This window comes from Pteronotus mesoamericanus, unplaced genomic scaffold (genome assembly GCF_021234165.1).
Source record: "Pteronotus mesoamericanus isolate MK-2021 breed Mesoamerican mustached bat unplaced genomic scaffold, CSHL_Meso_final scaffold_31, whole genome shotgun sequence".
Taxonomy (NCBI): Eukaryota; Metazoa; Chordata; class Mammalia; order Chiroptera; family Mormoopidae; genus Pteronotus; species Pteronotus mesoamericanus.
This window is the reverse complement of record NW_026555312.1, coordinates 22831339-22848940: the sequence shown is the minus strand read 5'-3', so window position 1 is coordinate 22848940 and position 17602 is coordinate 22831339. Positions and strand designations below refer to the sequence as shown.

Below are 17602 nucleotides of genomic sequence, written 5' to 3'. Positions count from 1 at the left end.
AATTAAAATAATACAGGAGACAAGTTAGCCTTTTCTAACATAGCCTGAAAGTTTTTTAAGCTTATTATGATTGTGAGGGGCTGCTGTGCTGGGACTAGAACAGTCAAAGTTCTATGAAGTCAAAATGCAAATTAGTGCTGGTAAACCCAGTTATCAGCAAACACCACATGATATATAATGTGCTAATCTATGTGAAAGACTTCAAAATTAATATTACATAAAGAATTTCAGAAATGAAAGCTGCTTTAAAGAACCTTTATACCAGCTGTTTTCAAAACTTTTGTAGCCTCAGAACTCTTTCTACAAATGCAGCCTTATGAGGACAGTCAGCAGATAAAAGAAATGTTGATGGTGTCAAACTGGCTGTAACCTGGTAGGAGCCCGGTCCCCACCCTCTGTACCTAGACCTCACCTTCTCATGTTCTGCCCCCACCCCAGCATTTCCCCAACCAAAGCACCATATCAACCCAAACTCACGTTTTAATGAAAGAAAATAGCGAATCCTACAAAGGTTAAGAAACTTCCCTGAGTTACTTAATATTGAAAATATCAGAATTCTGTCTGTTTCTAGTTTCATGCCCTTTCTGCCATGTCAAAATTCCTGTTCAATCAGACATGAAAGGAACACCTTTCTGAGCAATGATTTAGTATCAATCTGAAACCAAGAAACTGTCCTATTGATTGTAATTTTCCTACACTAGACACATACGTTGTCTGGAAATGCAGTAAGTATAAGTTAATCAGCCTGCTTTGCAATTATATCAAAAAAGTTACTCATTGATTTCAATCATATTCCTATGGGTGAGGTGATTGTCTTCAAATCACACTGCATGTTTTTGTTTTGTTTTAATTCTTTTTAAAAATATAGATTGATCTCTTAGAAAAAGTGGAATTGGAGATTCATATACAAACAACATAAAACCAGAATGGAAACAAAGCCATAGATGATCGGATGTCTAACTTGGGTAAAGAATAATGCAAACGAGGTGTAACCTAGTTTCTGGAGTGACCATCTTTCAAAATTTAGACATTTATAGGTAGTAACATGTTCCCATAGCCATTAATATTTTGTCATCATAAAGGATTTATTGCACATGCATCATTGTCCTGCTGTGGAGAGAAGTGTCAGAATGAGGAAGTAAGTTCCTATCTTCAATTATCTTAATATCTAAAGCAGATGACAAAATATGAAACATAAACCAACAAAAAACACAAAAAGAGAGCATTTAAATATAGCAGAAGGAGGGATCAAAACCATCCCAGCTTTAACTGACTTTCTTAATCTAGGATAGCTGCAGTAGTTTAATTTTGTCAGAGACATGGTAAGATCACAGATCATAGGAAAGAAACTATTCAAATTCTTCATTGCATACAGAGAAAATTGAGGTCAAGAGCATTTGTATTTCTTGCCAAGGTCTCAGCCTGTGAGGGGCAAAACGCAGGTTAGAGCTGAGAGTTTGCTGGCAAATTAAGTAAGAGGCTTGCTTAGAAGAATGAACCTGAAGTTAGTATTTTGCCTCTTGATTATAAAAATATGTATATTTGCAGTAGAATACTCAGAAAGGTAGAAGAGAATATAAAGAGAAGCTAAGAAAATCTTATCTATAATTATAGCATCCAAACAAGGCAATCACACCAAGCATCTTTGGTAGATTTTCTTCTAGTTTGTCTGTTTTTTTTTAATGAATTTTTTACTTAACTGATCAACATTAGTCATATACAAATTTGTGTCCTGCTTTTTAATTTAGAATTATACCACAAACATTTTCCAACCTCATTTGTCAGCATTGCTTTAAAAAGGTGCATCCTATTTTTTTTAAGGCTCTTTTCAAAGTCGCGAAGTGCAGATCCTTGAGGTTTCTGGGCAAGTGGTCCGCTGCAGTTCTAGAACTTGTCACATCAATGGCCAATAGCCTACACTGTGGATGGGAAATGAGAGAGGGTAAGGCAGAGCTGAAGCAGTGAGCAATCACTTCATGGAAGGCAGTTACAGCAACCAGCAATCTGTGTTTAGGTAAACAATCCTACCCTCAGGATGCAGGTATGTCCTTGTAGGGTCTTCCCAGAAACCTTATGTGTATGCATGCCCTCCGTATAGGGCTACAAACATTGGAAACCAGAGAGTTTCCTCCTGAAAGCTCTGAAAGGACTGGGCTGCTTCTGGTTTCTTTAACCAGCTCCTCCAGATTTAGTGAACTGTCTGTTCACCTCCAAGTGAGAAAGTTTCCCTTTAACAGCAGTTGGATTCAAGAAAAAGTCATGAAGATCAGGAGGTGAGCCAGAAGGATTGTTTCTTCTGCCATAATGCCCATGACCGCAAATCTAACTTGATTAGATTTCCGCATTTTTTTTACTGATTTCCAGTTTAACCTGAAGCATTTAAACCATACTGAACATCAGACAGAAACATTTCAAATTTAGGAAAAAGTTATAGCACAGTTCCACAACAGTTTCAACAAATCGGTGAAGCAGTCCTGTCTTGCAAAGGTGGGTGTGGAGAGCTACGTATCATTTTTGTTAAACCTGTCTGACTGCTCACTGCTCGCCTGAGTTTTAACTGCTTAGCAGTTTGGCTCTGTGAGGAATAAAGCAAAGCATCTGGAGTCTTTTCCCATCAAGGTACTTAGGAGAAATGTTATCTATTCTCTCTAAAAAATCTTTTACTTCACTTTACTGACTAAATAAAAAAATAATCCTATGACTTAACAGTGGAATTACTGTGTTCTAAAAACCAAAATCAATATTCCTTTTTAATGTATCCTTAAGAAAATATGTAATATGCAAAAGAAGGGTTTTTAAAGTCACTTTTGCAACTACAGGAGTTAGAAGAGGTCTCTGTATTAATATGGAATGCATCTTGATCCCAGAATTATTAAAAATAAATGTTAAAAATGGTGTGTTTATATAGACATGGATGTAGAAAGAAGGCAAAAAGTATTGTAAAGTTATTTTAAAAAGCAATTATTAAACCATATATAGTGTGATCAGATTTTGTACATTAGAAATTATGTATTATAAGAGACATAAAGTGATCTTAAGGCATAGAAACTATCACTGGAAGATGGGTGTATAGAAGCTTTATTTGTTAGAACATACATTTCTAATAATAGCCTTTCAGGTAAAGTTATGCAATTTTTCAAGAAAAACGTGGCTTTCAAACCTGATTTTGAAAAGGAAAGGAAGATTCCTAACATATCAGTCTTAAAACTCTGATATTTGTCAATGTGAGAAAATTAGTAATCATTCCATTCATTTGCATAGCACTTCTCAGGGTTCTATTTTTTTCATTTTTGAAATTGTGATAAAAATTGTGATAACATAAAATTTACCCTTTCAACGGTTTTTAAGTGTGCAATTCAGCGGCATTAAGAGTGTTCACAAGTTATATCCAATTGGCTCAGTTGGAGCATCATCCTATAACAGAAAGGTTGAGGGTTCGATTCCCAGTCCAGGCACATACAATTCCCAGTCCAGGTGCATAGGATCCCCTCCCCCCTCATTTGGGGATATACAAGAGGCAATGAATCAATGTTTCTCTCTCTCCCTTCCTCTCTCTCTCTCTCAAAGTAACAGAAAAGCCCTGGCTTGTGTGGCTCAGTGGATTGAGCAATGTCCTGTGAGCCAAGAGGTCATCAGTATGATTTTCCAGTCAGGGCACATGCCTAGGTTGCAAGCCAGGTCCCCAGTTGGTTGGGGGCAAGAGGCAACTGATGGATGTTTCTCTCCTCTTTCTCCCTCCCTTTCCCTCTCTCTGAGAATAAATAAATAAAATCTTTAAAAATAAAAAGTAACATAAAGATGTCCTATGGTGAGACTAAAAAAAGAAAGTTAAAAAAAAAAAAGAATATTCACAATGTTGTGCAACTATCACTACCGTCCACCTCCAGAACTTTTTCATCATCTCAAACTGAAACTCTGTGCCCATTAAGGAATAACACCTCCCCTGCCCCAGCCCAGGGGAACCTCTATGCTGCTTTCTGTTGCTATAAATTTGACTATTCTAGGTACTTCACCTAAGTGGAATTATACAATTTTTCTTATTTTGTGTCTAGCTTATTTCACTTAACAAAATGTCTTCAATGTTCATCTATGTTATATATAGCATGTGACAGAATTTACTACTTTCTTTAAGGCTGAATAACACTCCATAGTATATCTAACCACTTTTGTTTATCCACTCATCAGCTGATAGACATTTGGGTTGCTTCCACATTTTGGTTATTGTGAACCATGCTGCTATATTGTTTTTTAAGTAGTAAAATTATTATAATTTTTTTCTTTACAAGTTTCCCTCCTACTAGAGTTAATAGCTATCTTTTTCTCTTTTTCTTAGTTGCCTGTTCTTGTCATTAATTGATCGCCAAACTCCCCTAGTTGACTAAATATTTTCTCAACACAAACATTCACATCAGGTATTCCATTTCATCTGCTTAAAGAAATTCTTTCATGAGGGTTGAGGGTGGGCAAAATGGGTGAAGATGGTCAAAAGGTACAAATTTCCAGTTTTAAAATAAGTCATAGGGGTATAATGCACAGCTTGCTAACTATAGTTAATAATGTTGTATCACATAATTGAAAGTTGCTAAGAGAATAGATCTTAAAATATTTTATCACAGGATGTTAACTAGATCTATTGTGGTGATCATTTCACACTGTATACAAATATCAATTCATTATGTTGTACACCTGAAACCATATTATATGTCAACTAGATCTTGATGTAAAAAAAAATTTTAAAGTTAAAAGGTATTGCAGCCTCACAAAGGAAAAAAGGAAGGAAGGAAGGAAAGAAGGAAGGGAGAAAAAGAGAGAGAGAAAGCCTTCCTTGAATATTCTGACTTGCTCCAATCTGAGCTAATTGATCTCCACACCTGCTTCTTCGTCATTTATGTGTGACCTCCCTTCACCTTCACCCTGTTAAACAAAAACCTTCAAGGTCAAAAATCAACATGAAAGAAAGGGTTTATTGAGCCATCTGCTAGCCAGAAAAATGTCCAGGTCCTGAGGCTTACAGTCCAAACTACCAGCAGCAGGGTTAAATGAAAAAGGCATCCTGGGGTTGAAGGAATTCTTTTATACAATGAGTTTGGAGATGAAAGATGTACGTTGGTTTAAAAGAATCGACATTGTCTATAGATAAGGGCGGTGGGGGGGAAGGGTGAAGCAGGGTAAGTTTTGGGACAGGTGAATAGTCTGTAAAGAAGAAATACTTGATGCTTCTTGATTGGCTGAGGGCAACAGTCTGGAATGATCATGCATAAGCAGGATGCAATGGTGCCTAGCAGTTGCCAATTCTTTCTAGATCATTGCTGAAATAGCTGCCTGGAAGTTAATTCCAAGTTTAAATATACATGATCAAGAATGTGAGCAGTCTGCTTCTGGTTTCGGCTCAGATCGCTGCTTCACTCACCCCAGTTTCTTCCTCCCACCCTCTAGCCTGCTGTAATTAAATTTAGGACATCTCAGCATTTTTTCTCTTGTTAACTCTAAGTGTTCCCTTCACCTCCTGTGTATTGGTGGACTCTCTGTTTTCTGGATCCCATGCTTTTCTCTCTCTTGGTTAACTCCCTCTTTCTGGTGGCACATACCTTCCACCAACTTTACTGAGAAAAGCGGGAGGTAAACTTTTTGAGAACTTGTGTCTCTGAAAGTGTCCTTGTTGCATAATTGATAATTATGTTATTAATTAATTGATAATTATGTTATCAATTACTTAATTGATAATTTGGCTGGGTATAGAATACTAGATTGGAAATAATTTTCCCTCAGATTGTTGGAAGTATCACTCTATTGTCTTCTGTTTGCAGAGGTGCTGTTGAGAGGTCCAAAACTACTCTGGTTCTTTGTACATTTTTGTGAAAGCTTCAGTAATCAGGTTGTTCTATCATTTTTAGAACATAAAATCAAGGGGGTGGTTAACCTAAATGCCCTTCCTTTTTGGTCCCCAATGTGGGAGAGAAAGAGTATATTATGGATCACAGAGAGTTGCTGCAGCAAAAAAAATCAGCAGTCAGTAAACATGGCAGTTATTGGAAGAAGAAGAAATTAGATCTTTTTAAATTTAATAAATATGGTAAATTAATGAATGAATTCCTTTTAATAGCTGGGGGGGAAGGGCCCTTTCTTCCCTCTCTCCCTTCTTTCCTTCCCTCCTTCCTTCCTTCCTTCTGTACTTCTTTCCAGAGATGCTTCCTTTATCTAGGAGGAATAACTTCCTCCACAGGGGGACAGACCTCTTTCCTAGAAATGCAACAATAGCAGGCAGCCTTCTCCAGCTCGGTTTCTCAGGCACCACCTGCTCCCTCCTAGTCAAGAGAGAGCAGAGTGACAACGGACTGTACACAAAGCCAGCTCAGGTGACAGGAGAAGGGGCATGACCGGGCCTCGCTCTCACCCCCTGTGCTCTTCACCACTGGGGGTGAGGGACGGTCCAGCACCTTCTCTCCAGCTCCTCACAGACAGCTCCGTCTCCCCTCCCCCATGGGACTCCTATTCTACCTCATCCAATTCACCTTTCTCCATGCAAGTGAATCTCTTGTTGGCATGTTAGCTGCCCTAGTTCAGTTTCAAATTTCATAGATTAATCCATTTCCATTGCCCACCCTAACTCTAACCACTGTTTATCTTCCCAAGTCTCCAAGGCGGGTAGTGGGGGCGGGGAATGCCTGATCATCAAAACACCTTTTCTTCTTGGCTCAGTGTGTGCCACATGCTCCACACTCCTCATCAGTCCAAACTTCCAATTTAAGTCTGTCTCTCTCCAGCTAAACATGCACCTGCAATGATTTTCAAAAATACCATCTTGTATTATATATTTCTAAATCATCTGTATGCTTGTTGGTAAATGGTTTAAATGGCCACATTAAGAATTCATAGCACATAGAGAAGACACAGAGACTGCTGTCCTTTCCTTAGCCTTTTCTTTTTCTCTCTTTATTTCCATAGTTGTAGTGCTGGTGAGGGACTTGACTGTGTCTTGTTTAGAATGCATTGCCTTGTTCCTTTTTCCCTCCATACCCCAAACCAGCACCAGACTAACCTTCTGAGAAGTTCTCTTCTCATGTCATTCTCCTCCTCAAAATCTGCAGTGACTCCCCGCTGTCAGCAGGTAAGACACACACTTCTCAGCCTGGCATTCAGAGCCCTCCACAACTGTACCCCAACCCACCCACTTCGCACATCGTGCCTTCCTGCCCCCACACTGTGATTCATGGCCGCCCCACTGCGATGCTCTCCCACCTCCACGCACCCTGCTACATCCACCTGAAGTGTTGCTTCTTAATGAGACTCTCCCAAATCACCCAAGCCTATGTTTCATTTTTAAACTCATTCTACTATTGATCCATTTTAATTTCCATCTTTTCACTCAGCAAATATTTTTTTGAGAGCCTCTTATGTGCCTTCCATCTTTGTGCTACATTCTTCATTCTGAGGAAACAAAAGTAAGTCATTTTTTCGAAGCAGGCAGGATTGATAATCTAATAGAACAATAACAGCTATCATTTAGTTTGCACATAACATATACCAGGGGTAGTACAAATAGTTCAAAACACTTTGTTATAAATTATCTTAACAATAACACTGGGAGGGAGGTATTCTAATCCTGACTTTATTGACAATAAAACAGAGGCTCAACAGGGTCAGGTTATCTGTCTGTAGGCACTCAGATAACAATCAGCAGAGCCAGGAATAAGAGTCTAGAAAAACCTGCCTGATGTCCAAACTCCTAGCTGACACATGCTCTCTCACCACACCATCTACTTCTTTCTCTCTCCCCCTCCCTCTACCTTTCCCACTCTCTCCTCTCAGCTCAAAGCATTTGGCAATTTGTCATATACTACATGTTTTCTATTTGCATTTTCTTTATTTAATTATTTCTGTGATTATATCAAATTTCCCCAATAAGATTTGCAAAAGCCAAGAGACAGAGGGAGTTTGAAAAGGATGCAATCAAGAATATTGTGACTTTTACAGAGCAGGAGTCATATATTTGCTCCAGTTATGACAGTTGTGTAATGTTCATTACCTCAATATGCTATGGCACTAGGAGGAGGGCATCCGGGAGTTAAACACAGGTCACTAACACACTCAAACAACGATTCCACAAACTTTTAAATTTTCTTTTTAAAAATTGCAAATCTGCACATAAGCAAAGTTATGCTTCTGATAGCAACCAATGGAAGAAATACACAATAACAAACTTTCTTCTTGTTAAAAAGAATTTAACAGGTGGGGGGAAGGCAGAGACAAATGTACTTGAAAAAAATAATTAATTAATTAATTATAAAAAGAATTTAACAATGCTTTTATTAATTACAATTAAATAAAAACATTAACAATGTTTTATTAATTACAATTGCACAACATACTTATGAAAAACAGTACATGTAGACCTGGCCAGGTGACTCAGTTGTTTGGAGCATCACCCCATACACCAAAAGGTTGCAGGTTCCATCCCCAGTCAGGACACATACCTGCGTTGAGGGTTCGATCCCCAGTCGGGATGTATACAGCAGGCAACTGATGGATGTTCCTCTCTCACATTGACGTTTCTCTCTCGCTCTCTCTTTCCCTTCCTCTCACTCTAATATCCTTGGGTGAAATTTTTTTTTAAATTTTTTAAAAGGAGAAAGTAGTACATATAGATGTAAAACAGTCTTTATACTGTCACAGACAATGCTTGAAAGTACATGACAAAAACTCCTCATCTCCGGCATCCACACCCTGTAGAAACTACTGATCTGTGAGTTTGCTGACCCTGAGCCAAGTGTGGACAGAATGTCACCTTGTAAAGGGGCATTCTTTCCTTCTGAGTCCAGAATTCTTTTATAGAGGGGAATCCTAATTTAGGGCAGAGCTCTGACATTTATCTCTCTTCTGTGTTCAATAAGAATACAAAAGCAGGAGTGGTTCTCAGCTCACTGCAATATAATTACGACAGGTGTCAATAGGATTTACAGGAGTGGATTCAGTACGATAAATTTAAATACAATTTAGCAAGTTCATTTTATCTGCCTCTTAACCTCTCCATAGCTCAGATCTCAGAGAAATCTGAGTTAACAAGTTTGACTCTGGTCAAAGCTGGAAATGTGCAAACTGTCAACTGATAACAGTGTTTATCACGGATATAGAGAATTGCTTTTCCACACACACCCCCCCATTCCCACCCCCACCCTGGTATCCTCTGTTGAACCTTTCATTACATCTTCTTTGTATTTTATCTAAGGCAAGGCTGTATTATCTGGTTAGAGTGTCTCTGAATGAACATCCAAGAAATCATTTGAAGCACAAAATATATGACTTATTACATAACATGAAAAGGTTATTCAATGTTTTGTTCCTACATCGACCTAATGCTTCCTTAAAGAGGCCTAAAGTTCCTTCTGACATGAGACTTTAAACCATAAGCAATACATATGTAGACTAGGATTCCTCCTCACATAGCAGAGCTGAAATGGAGCAGTCTAATAGTGAGCTAATCCCCCCGGGGACGAAACATTGCTGTTACTTATCTGGCAAAGAGGTTTAATTTAAAAAGTAATCATCTGGAGAGAAAACCCTAGCTGGGGAGTGTGCCTGGTCTTTGATCTTGAGGAGGAGGGGGTGGCAAAGGGGCACTAAAGCACACAGCTGTTGTGACCTATGCAGCTAAAATGTTATCAGAATCAGGATCAAGGGTGGATGTTCTCACTCAGCAGGTCACCAACCAGTGTCCAGATCTACAATGCAAACAGGATTTGCTGGCCTTCTAGAATAGATTAAATCCCACCCTCACCAACTGAAAATCTGCAGTCAAGTTAAAGCTGAGGACCAGAGCCTGAGGGGAGAGCTCACCCTGTCAGCTTTGGACAGCATCACATCCCTGGTCTCAGCAGCCAAAATTTTCATGAATGCAGTAGTGTATTCAGTAAAAATGTCTTCCATTGCCTCAACCAAGATCATCCCCGTTCAGGGTCCTGCTGGGTCCCTGCACCCAGCTGTAGTGTGGAAAAAGAATTCCCCTTCAAAAAAAAAATTAATTCAAAGGGAGAAGCCAGAAGAAATTTGTTTGTCTGTCAGATGAGGCTCAGCAGAGAAAAACATCCACCCAGCGCAGGTCATGAGTGAATTTAGAGGAAGACATGCCTGCTGAAACCACTATTCTACTCTAGTGTCTATACTATGAAGACCTGGCTAAACGCACTCTTTTAATTTTACAGTTGATTAGTACCATAAATTCACTAGGTCTTAGAGTTTAACCCACAAATAAGGCAAGACACTGGAAGCAGAACCAACATGAGCAACATAGATTTAGGATTATGTCATTGCCATCTCTGTATGCCAGCACCTAATAAGTAATCAACATATGCTTGTTGAATGAATGAAAACTTCAGGTATCATTCAGCCTTTCCCATCACAGAGAACATCTTATATTTATTACCAAATGAACAGAGGAGAATCAAGCAAGTCTTGTTCATTGGTAATAGCTTGAGTACATTCATCCTTTTAATTTTGAATTAAAACATTGACATGAGCTCTTGATTTGATTTTCAATGAAAACAAAAGACCTTATAAAATATTTTCCTGTTTAATCTCTGTATTTTGTTTACCTGACTTGACAGAGATGTGTGATTCCTGGTATAGGAAAAAGAAATTCAATCTTTAGGTATCTGTACCAATTGTCAACTGACTAAGCTAACAGCCATCAGAAACTAACCAAGCTTTAGTAATCAAGCTACCTCCTAGATTTTTAAGGTCAGCCTCAAATATTAATGAAGCAATTTATTAACAATATAAAGGTTACAATGAGTTTTGAAGCCACAAATGTGCCTTTCACGGTTACATTGTGTTTAGCAGTTTTGCATGTTGAGTGTTAGGTTTAAATGGGCCCATCAAAAGTCATACATGGAAAGTTATCACCCACTGGGGAAATGGCACATCTATAACTCTGAGTGAATTATACCAACAGAAGTGTAAGTAGGTCTGTATGACTCTAAAAATCCATTTGTATCTATTTGCAATTGTAATTAAAAGGAAAAGGCAAGCTTGAAAAACCTTTGTCATTGAGTAAAATGTAACTGTGAATTGTACCATTGAATTATAAAGTAGAGTTAATGGCAAAGGAGCAGGAATGATTTTCATCACGTTCTTTTAAATGAAAGTCATTGAGATTATTTTTTAAAAAGTAATGATCTAAATTCATTTAAGCCTAATGAATCCAGAGTTTGTATTGAATTATAACAGAGAAACATGCACAATACTACTATTTCATCCTAAAATGCATTTAGAGCTCTTATTATGTGCATGGCATAATTAGGCATAACAACACTCTATTTTAAGAAATTAGGTGTATCTTGTACTCTAAATGTCAGATCTATAAATACTCTTTTTGGGGTTCCAAGTTTTTCTACCCAGCTCCCCTGTGGAAAGTCCACTTCTACCACAGTGTCTACCACATAATAAGCCTCAGGGAATGAGTTCATGAATGAGTTAGTGAATGGGATGCCTGTGATTTCTGCAAACTGTATAAATACAGACACCTGGAGCATTTGAGATCTTGCCCCCCCCCAAAATATGTTGTTAGCTTGGCTCCCATAAACTCATAAAAAATTTTAAAAACAATCACAAACCTGAAAAAAACACACACACAGACATGCTTATGCAACAAAAACTCAAACTTGAACCTCAGGCTAATAATCAAAAAGCCACACATTCTAATAGTTGGTTTTACTACTCGTTTTCCCCTTCCAGGTCTAAATTTCTTATAGTCCTTCTTTACATCAAAAGCAGAAGTAAACATAGGAATTCTCCAAGGTTGTATGTGCCTTTTGTGTGATAAATAGTAAAATCAATTCAAGGCAGTGTGTGCAGAGGCAACTAATTCTGGAGAGCAGGATTTGTTGAGGAAAGTTTGTATGTTAGGGTAGCCTAGGGTAGAGAAGGCTAATTACTGAGAATAGAAAAAGAAAAAAGGCAAAGTCAAGGCAGAAAAGAACAGGAGGCTGTGTGTGTGTGTGTGTGTGTGTGTGTGTGTGTGTGTGTCCAAGAACATTAGTGAATAAAATAAAAATATTCAAACATATATGTCTTGAGGTTGATCCACAAATGAACAGTGAGATGCATCAGCTGCTAAAGACATGTTCACAGCACATTTTCCTTCTTCAGCAGCAAAATGATGAAACAAAAAGACTGACGCCCTCTATGATTTTATATCAAGTTGGCCCAAGTCACAAGGCACAAGGGAAAAGGTAAAATATATAGCATTCTTCAGAGTTATGATTGCTGAAGTACAAATATTAACAAGGAAGCTCTCTGTTCATTGGAACAGATTTAAACTGCTCAACTGTTGAAATGGAAATATTTAAAGTCAGACAATAATAGTGTGAATGGTGTTAGAATTAGGGTAGTGGTTACCTTTGGTGGGGACTCACCAGGAGGGGCCAAAAAAGGGGGCTTCCTGGTATAAGGGTCATGTTCCATTCCTTGACCTGGAGACACGGTACATACATGTGGGTGGAAAGTCATCCAACTGTACTCTTAGGAGTACATACATTACATTATAATATTTATGTATATATATTATGCTTCAACAAAAAGTTTACTGAAAAAACATAAAGAAATTGCAAAGCTATTTCAATGACAATTAAATCTATATAAAAGAATAAGTAATTTCAAAACTATATGTATTTTCTTTAAAGAAAGGTGGCTGATGGATAGAATACCAACAAATAAGAGAGTACTAACAATTAAGAGAAAGAGTGCCTATTCATGAGTCAAGTTTTGAGCTTCCCCAGGAGATGAGAAGCTAGTCCCATATAATTAAAGGAAATATGGGGTTACACTTACGACAGAGCCCAAACCAAATGACCAGATAAAAGTCTAGGCCTCTTCAGGTCATGTGGTCATCTGGCCTGTACTTTCCTAATTATTTTCTTCTCTGGTATCGTTAAAGCCCTTACTAACCCGCTAGTAAACAATGGATACAGATTAGTGGCCATTAATGGAGGTCATGGGTCACCTAGTAGGAAAGTTTATATTCGTCTTACTTCATACTTGATTGATCATCAGGGATGACCACGTCTATTATTACAGCTGTATCACAACCACATCCTCATGCAGGTGTAAATGCACCTCTCACTTTCCACCTCAAACTTACCAATGAAAAAGATAAACACAACCTAGGAATGCTGGGATCCCATACTGAACCTCCTAAGCCCCCAGATTTGGCAGCTGTCCTGGTCCACGATTGTTTCATCCAGGGCCCCTGCTCCCTCACTTTAGAGCTAGGTCTCTGAGAGCTCTCAGCTTCTAAAGCCTTCACTGTTGGTGTCCACCCCTCTAGCTTCTTTCCAATCTCCAGCATGAGCAGAAGTGACAAATAATTCCCTTTTGTGGGGAAAAAAAACCCAATAAGGACTTTCATCATTTTTCGTACTCAAAGATAAAATCTTTGCAGCATTACATGATGATGTGGTAGGATTTTCTAATCAAGTTTATCAGCATTCCACAAAAGTGCACTCCTGCTTCAACAGGGACTGTTCCTCTCTTTTTCTATGAAATATCAGATTCTGTGCAAGATTGCTTTCACAAAGTTTGAAAATTAGAAGTGCAGCCGCTCAGGGGAGGCCAGCGAAGCAATGCCCGGCCAGCTCAGCTCTGCAAAGGCTCTCCCTGCACTGTCCCCACAAACACCGAAGTGCTCCTCCCCAGCGTCTGCCAAGATGCCCAGGAGAGAGAGGGTAGTTCAGCTCAAGAGGCAGTAAGGAAAGGGAGAGCTCAGGGAGAGACTGGCCAGACATCATCACCCAAATTCCTCCTGCAAACATTGAAATTGGTGTTTTAAAAAAATCACCAGGCAAAAAACGTGCAGACAAATGGGGAAAGGAGAATAAAAAGGAAAGAGCCAAAACGAGCCATCAAAGAAATTAAAGACTCACTTGCAGGAAAGAAAGAAGCTGCAGGCAGCAAAAGGCCAGCCTCTGATGAAGCAGGAGAGAAGCCAGATCTGATCTTCATCAAAAACCAAGTTTCATCGACTATCTTAGTATCGCCTTTCTTGAACAATCCAGAGGAATTATTTTATCAATTATTTTGTAAATGCAAGTTTTTAATAGTTCTAGAAACACACTTTTAAGATGTAAGAAACCCGCTCTGTGCCTTAAAAAATTTTTTGATAAGTGTAAATACTTTCTGAGAAGTGACTGCATGGGCTTGTTTATTTTTCAGCACAACCAGAAATTAATAAAATATCAAATTAAGGGAGGTTTTGATCATAGAATGGGGGGTGGGGGGTGGGAGTGGGGGGAGTGTGTTGGCAGTTCTTAAAATCGGTAACAAGAAGCATAAACAAATGGCTATTTGAAATCATAATCATGTATTTAGCTTGTTAACATATCTTATTACTTAAGCTTATTCTCCTACTATCTTTTAGTAGAATTATTTATGAAACCTCTCCCTGATCTTGGCTTCCCCTGACAGAATTAGGTGCTCTCTGTGATAGCATTGTTTGCAGTAGCCCTGCTTTTCCTCTTTTTCTTTTTTTTGGGGGTGGGGGTGTGTTGGTGGTAGGGAGGGCAGGGAATAAATGAACTCTTCCATTTAAGAAAAAAAGTCCTATTATAAAATAGATAGCTGCTTTGCTTCTCTATCATTATCAATATAAACCCCAATTAATTGCAAGGCACTAAATAAAGTCTAAAACATAATTTTTAAAAAACTCTAAACATTTCTATTGATACCTCTCTTAGTTTCTAGAATATTCTTCTGTTTTGCTCTATGTTTCTATGAAGCTCAACAATTCTCAGCAATAGCTAGTTCTTTTCCCAAGATCTATGATACTGATATATATGTAAGAGATATGTGAAATATATTATGTTCAGATATATTGCATGTATTTAAATAAAATATAAAAATATTTTTTATTATGTGACAAGTTTTAGGTATGAAATGAGTAAACAGATGTAGGATTGGATCTTTCTGGAGTCATTTCACCATCTCTAAATAGCAACTGAAATAGACACATATACACAACATGACACAACTGTTAAATTTTCTGATAAAAATTGCAACACATTCTAAATGATAATATAGGAACATAAAAGATTGCTTAACTGATTTTAATAACATGACATAAAACCCCTACACTTGCTATAATTATTACACAAAATACATAGATGGATACTGTAAAAAATATATAAAATAAATAAGCAAGATGTGAAAATAGTCAAGTTTCCATTAAATAAAAAAAATTTTTTTTTAAAAAGCTTTGTTTTCCATCATTTGAAAAAAGGAAATTATCCTTTAAACAATAGTTAAGTCTATTAAACAAATTTTTAAAAGTATTACAAAATGTAATACTTTACTTAAATCAGCTTTAAAGTTTTTGTTGTTCCCAGACTTTGCATATAACTAAACTTTCAAATCTGCTAATATTCACTGAATTGATTCCACTTCTGGATTCTAAGGTTATCAATTTCTTCTTGAAAAATTCTCTTTGCTTCTTCTAACATTTCTTGTTCTTTTTCTTGAGAATGGCTGATGAAAACATCAATTTGATAAGGTATTATTAGCAGTTATCACCTGCAAGCATGATGATCTTGCAAGCAACTTTTAAGTTATGGAGTTGTTTCTTTTTTACATCTATTTCTTCCTTCAGCTCTGTGATTCTGCTTGTATTCCATGCAAATTTGTTTATCCTCTGTTGATCTTCGAAAGTACATTGACATCTTTTGCAGCTGCCTTCTTCAAGGTGGGCACCATCTTGGGACTCAGCCCCAATTTTCCCAATAACTTTGTTAGTGTGCTGTGAAAGAACGAAAAATGTCTATGCTAAGTGAAATAAGCCAGTCAGAGAAAGACAAATACCATATGAATTCACTCATATGTGGAATCTAATGAACACACTGACTAACAAGGAGAATGGGGACAGACTTGTGGATGGAGAGCAAGGTGACAATTGTGGGGGTGGAGGTTAGGGGGTGGAGGGGTTGAGCAAAAAGAAAAAAAGGCTCATGGACGTGGAGAGCAGTGTGGTGATTGCTGGGCAAAGGGGGGTATAAGGGGACTAAAAGGTAAAAAGAAATGCAATATAGATTAAATTAGAAAGAAAAAAGTGTTGAGCATGTAGCATATATGATATTAAATTATGAATGTATGCAATTTTAGACCTAACGGATTTCCAATGTTACAGAATAATGGTATTTGAGAGACTCTAGGTTTTCCGGCTTTGTTGAAATATACTTGACATACAACATTATGTAAGTTGAAGGTGTACATGGCAATTTAATACATGTATATATGGGAAAATGATTACCCTGTAGGGTTAGTTAACACTTCCATCACTCAAAAAAATTATCTTTTTAATTTTTCAATTAACAGTTGACATTCACTATTATTTTACATTAGTATCAGGTATACAGCATAGTGGTTACACACTTAGATAATTTACAAAGTGATCACCCCAATAATCCTAGTATCCACCTGGTACTATACGTAGTTATTAAAACATTATTGACTATATTCCCTATGCTGTATTTTACATCCCCCTGGCTATTCTGCAACTGCCAATTTGTACTTCTTAATCTCTTAATCTTTTTCACCAGGTCGCTCACCGCTGACATAATTACCTTTTGTGTATATGTGTGGTGAGAATATTTAAGATCTGCTCTCTTAGCAACTTTCAAGTATATAATAAAGTATTGCTAACTAGAGTCGCCATGTTTACATTAGAACCCTGGGACTTATTCACTTTATAACTGGAAGTTTGTATTCTTTGACAAACATCTCCCCACATCTCTCTACTCCTAGTCCCTGGCAACCACTATTCGACTCTCTGTTTCAATGAGTTCACTTTTTTAGATTCCACGTATCAGTGAGAGCATACAATATTTGCCTTTCTCTGTCTGACCTACTTCACTTAGCATAATGCCTTCAACGTCCTTTGACAGCCTTTTAAAAAACAACTCGTCTCCAAATTTTAAGCTATAAAGTCAACAGAATAACTGTTTGGAAAAGAACTATAATTACATAGTATTTTGTATTTTCATTACTTGCGTTAAGAACTGTATACAAATTGATCATGTTTACATACTAATTACCAAATAGAAAACAGTAAAACATCAATTAAGGAAGAAGGAAATTCTGAAAATACTAGGTGTGGTAGAGATTGTAAGTAGGTGGACAGGGGCTGCCAACCCAGAGAAGTTATGTGACTTGTCCTATGTCGCATAGCAGACGTTGCAATAGTAAACCAAGACTTGAACCATGTCTTCCAGTCCCTTCGTAACTTCTCAGCCATTGCTGTTTCCAATGCCTCAGATGGCCTCCTGGAAGTAATCCATCATCCTACAAGCAGGCATGGCTCGCAAAGCTGAAGAGCCAGAATGGGATCAAATCTAGATTTTTCTCATTTACTAGATTGTCTATAGCAATGATTCTTAACACTTGCCGTGTAGTAGATCATTCTGAAGGAGCTTTGAAAAAATACAGTTGTCAGACTCCCTTTTCAGAGATTCTGACACGTTCTCGTGTGGGGCCCAGGCATTTTGATTTTTAAAAAGTCTCCTCAGGTGATTCTAATACACGGCCAATTAGATAAAAAATCACGTCTCTGTGGCAGGGGTTC

General features: G+C 37.7%; 1 pseudogene; it reads right to left on the bottom strand.

Moving 5' to 3' along the window:
- Nucleotides 1-13579: 13579 nt before the first annotated feature.
- Nucleotides 13580-15738, bottom strand: LOC129085571 (prefoldin subunit 4-like; annotated as a pseudogene).
- Between the last annotated feature and the right edge of the window lie 1864 nt (nt 15739-17602).